Raw genomic sequence first — 4333 nt, forward strand, 5'->3', positions numbered from 1 at the left:
TCCCCAATCAGATTTTGAAAGTCAGTGTCAATAATGGTGCGGTGCGTGTCAGGCGGCTCAGGTAAAACAGCAGCGTTCTACTGCTCCTGCTGCCGCAGCGCGCCCGCCCGTTTCCATCTCACCGGCAACGCATCTCCACATGTGACGTGAGTGAATCGTGATGTGACATGACATACGTATAATACTACACGCAAGTTATTTCAGAATTTGGCAACATGCATGCTGTTAGAACCAAGGAGATGAGGGAATGGAGGAAGCAAAGCACATCTCTTTGCTTGCAATGGGAAAAAGGGAAAAAGGCGACGGGAGGAAGAATTTGTTTGTTGCCATGGGGAAGCAAGAGCTGCCTCGTACACTGTATATTTATTTTCATTTTGCAGGTGGATGTGTGTGTGTGTTAAGAGGGTGTTTGGATACTCTCTAGTCATGTGACTAGTAGTAGTCAGACTAAAAGTTTTTAGTCAGGCCCTGTTTGAAAGGTGACTACTACTAGTCAGCATTAAATGTCTCTGTATTAAATTATTCTCATTTATCTTCCTTTCATTGACGTGCCAGTATGGGAGGATGAGCCTGCAACAGGATGGGCCCGCCAATTAATTAGAGAAGAGACTTTAGTCACTTTTAGTTGGGGGTGGGGTGACTAGGGACTAAACTAGTTTTAGTCACCCATTAGTCAGGGGTGTTTGGAGATTTACTGACTAAAGGTGACTACTACTAGTCTCTAGTCTCTAGTCTCTAGTGATCCAAACACCCTCTAAAATGGGCGACAGGGAGGCATGGCCTTCTGAGGCTCCAAGGCAACAGGGGTCCTACTGCAAGACTGCAACCACATGACTGACCATCGTACACTCAATTGTACAGCCAGCTCTGCATCTGAATCTCTGCTATACTCCCACATCAAGTCATGAATCGGACGCAGTACTGATCTCCAAGGCAAGCACACTGCATGGTCTAATTATCATCATCAGCGTCTGTGTGTCTGTGATGACACTTACTATATATTGAGCATTTTGAACAACAACTCTACTCCACTTTGCAGCGCCACTGGCCTCTTGCTGCATGATGCATCAGTGTGCATGGGTACAACGCAAGATAGGCTGTCTGTCAGCTACGCACGGAGCGACATGGCACGAGCCTGGTTGCCACATGAGATGGAGTGCCCGTCGCCAACATGCCATTTAACTATGTCTGAGGAAGTAATTGTCTGGTGCCCCAGGCCTCCAACCCCTAACCAACATTCAACCAAACTTGTAGGGAAGCCGGGATATAATTATAAAACTGAATCTAGCTACTAGCCAGCCTGATAATGAGTATATTTTTCTCGTGGTCGTGGGTACGTACCGTCAAATCTTGGTCTTCATTCTTGAGTTCCGAGGATGAACTGTGCAGTGAGACCAAGATAATTGGAGCCCATGCGTTCAGGTGCGCCAAAACCCCGCATAGGATCCGCTCAGCAGGCCGCAGATCAGGCCAGAAAGCTGCGTCAACAATCACCGGCGGAATGGCTAAATCTACCTGCTGCCTTGTTTCACTTTTCTGCATGGTAGTCTGCACGGCAACGATCGTATCGCATCGCGGTAATCAATCATCAGTGTATCTACGTACCACGGATGCGCTGTGCGTACCAGTAAAAGTGAGCAGTGCTAGTAGTACTATGATTGCCACGGCGACTTGGGTGATGTTCAGCTGGTGACCGATGATTTTAGGGTCCACGAGATGAAGTGAAATTACTCTTGCTTATGACTGACTGACAGAATAATTTTCCCCCGTGCAGACTTGCTTTGCCCTGCCCCCTCTCCCTGAACAACATCAAGAAGCCTATCTCGGAATAAATAAGGGGAGCCTAGCCCTATTGTATAATCTCATGATCTTGCCTCCGGAGCGAGTAATTGAAGGGACAATTAAAGTGCATTTGGCCGCTACGTAAACCTTTGCACTCCATGGCTTTAGCTGGCGATCCAGGAGGACAAGGGCATCGACAACGGCGATTTGTTTAGCGCCACCAGCTCTCGAGAACATACGCGCCCGTGCATCTGCAATCCCCTGGCCGGTTTCTCTGGTTTCTTGAAAGCAAGCCTTAATTCAGACTTCTTGCTACAGCTTTACGCTGCAGTTGCACCCCAAGCAACCCTGGTCACACCTTGACGGAAAATTAAAAAGGGAAACGAAAACACACCGCAAAATGAGTCAATTTTGATGTAGAGGGGGAAACGGAAAAGGGAGAAGGTTCTCGACAGACAAGACGGGATTAACAATACTAACAATATGATGGCGCAAAGGCGATGGGCATGACAGACGGGACGTGCCAGGGAAAAGCCTAGACCGGATGGAGCCAGGGGAGATTAAACAAGCAAATGCCACACGGAGGGAGGGTTAGCAGCAGGCAGGCAGCAGGATTAGAGTGGATCGGCTGGGCATTGTGATTGTATGGGTTCTGAATCCCGCAGACCCCGGGCATGCAGTGTCAAACCGACGATGATTAGATCTATCTACTATCTACCATCTGCTACTACTGATAATGCTAATGCTAGCAGAGCAAAGCAAGTGTAGCTGATGGTTTAGCTAGGTAGAGAGATAGATAGGACGTGAGATGTCAGAATATAGCAACGGGGAAAGAGACGGGTCCCGACCCTGTCCCGCGCTGTTCTTTGCCCTTTTGCGGGGAGTCGGAGCTGAGGACCGCACATGCGTGTTCCCTTCAATTCGAATTTGTGGAGAAAGGAGACGAAAACAAAGCAAACATGAAAGCGAAAGGGTGGCAACGTAGATGCATGCATGGAACAATTTGGGTCTCCCCTCAAAAAATAGCAAAATTTTGGGCCAAGGAGTCCACCTTGTTTTAGGCTAATTTATGCACAGTTTACTCATGGAAGCAGTAGTTTGCTTTACAAGTACAGCTGCCACAAATGGGAGGTCGACAGTCTTGATGCATTGAACCATGGTTGGGGAACATGCATCATGGTCGATATGTCCGAGTGGTTAAGGAGACAGACTCGAAATCTGTTGGGCTTTGCCTGCGCAGGTTCGAATCCTGCTGTCGACGGTTTTTTAATTTGCTGTTTTTCTCGTTCACCTTCCACCCCGGAAACTAGGGAGGAACTAACTGACAACGTTCCTGCAGTATAGTAGGGCCGTTGTTCTTTTGGTTCCTTCTTATTTTTTAAAATATTCTAAATACGTATGTTCGAAAAATTATATTTACTTGCAGAATTAAAAATGTTAATGTAGATTCAAAAATGTTAGCATGATTTAAGAACAAGTTGATTTCATTTATATTTTGGTTTTTACATTTCTAAAAGGCCGTGCATTTCAGTAAATTTACTTGAAATTATAAATGTGCTTAAAAATATTTGTATAATCCAAAAATGTGTCTTATTATTAAAGAATGTCAGTGAAACTTCATAAAAAATATTCAAGTGTTTCAAATAAATGTAAGTGACTTTTTTATTAAATACTCGACCAAAGTAAAAAATGTGAAGTATCATTTAGAAAAATGAATTATGACATTTAAAACATGTTTATACAATGTTAAAATAATGTGCATGTAGCTTAAAAAAAGTTCCATGGCACTAAAAATTTCTAATGCACACCTAAAAATTGTTTTACATGTATTTGTTAAAAATGTTTAACCTATACAATTGTTAGCATAATTTAAGAAAAAGTTGATTGCATTTATATTTTGGTTTTAACATTTTTTAAAGGGCATGCATTTCAGTAAATGTACTTGAAATTATAAGTGTGTTTCAAATATTTGCATAATCCAAAAATGTGTCATATCATCAAAGAATGTATGTAAAGCTTCATAAATTAATATTCAAGTGTTTCAAATAAATGTAAGTGGCTATTTTTAAAAATACTCATCCAATGTAAAAAAATGTTAAGTGCCATTTAGAAAAATGAATTGTGACATTTAAAAGATGGTAATACAATGTTAAAAAGTGTGCATGTAGCTTAAAAAAAGTTTCATGCCACTAAAAATGTCAAATGCACACCTAAAAATTGTTTAAACATGTATTCGTTGAAAACATTTAACCTACTGCCAAGGGGTACTGCACGAGGTCCATTGGAGTAGACAACCTAGGACATTAAAGACGAAGGGAATCATCACCAACAAGCAAGCGTCTATTGTCGAATCATATATACACCCCCTCATGGATAAGACTCATTAGTCGGTCGCCACCAAGAGAGGAGTAGTCGGTCACCACCAAGAGAGGAGTAGTCGGTCTTCATATAGTCGGTTGCACCCTAGAATACCGTGACTCCCACGATGCATTCAATACTATCGTTACTCAATGATAGTACTACTATAATATAGTTAAATACGTCATTTATC

The 4333-nt window shown here is 42.8% G+C and overlaps 1 non-coding gene across 1 annotated transcript; it reads left to right on the forward strand.

Annotated features, from left to right (window-relative positions):
- Nucleotides 1-2961: 2961 nt before the first annotated feature.
- TRNAS-CGA lies at nucleotides 2962-3043 on the forward strand. The gene has a single exon. It is a non-coding gene; the product is annotated as a tRNA-Ser (tRNA).
- The last annotated feature ends 1290 nt before the right edge of the window (nucleotides 3044-4333 follow it).

Source organism: Hordeum vulgare, chromosome 1H (genome assembly GCF_904849725.1).
Source record: "Hordeum vulgare subsp. vulgare chromosome 1H, MorexV3_pseudomolecules_assembly, whole genome shotgun sequence".
Classification (NCBI taxonomy): domain Eukaryota; kingdom Viridiplantae; phylum Streptophyta; class Magnoliopsida; order Poales; family Poaceae; genus Hordeum; species Hordeum vulgare.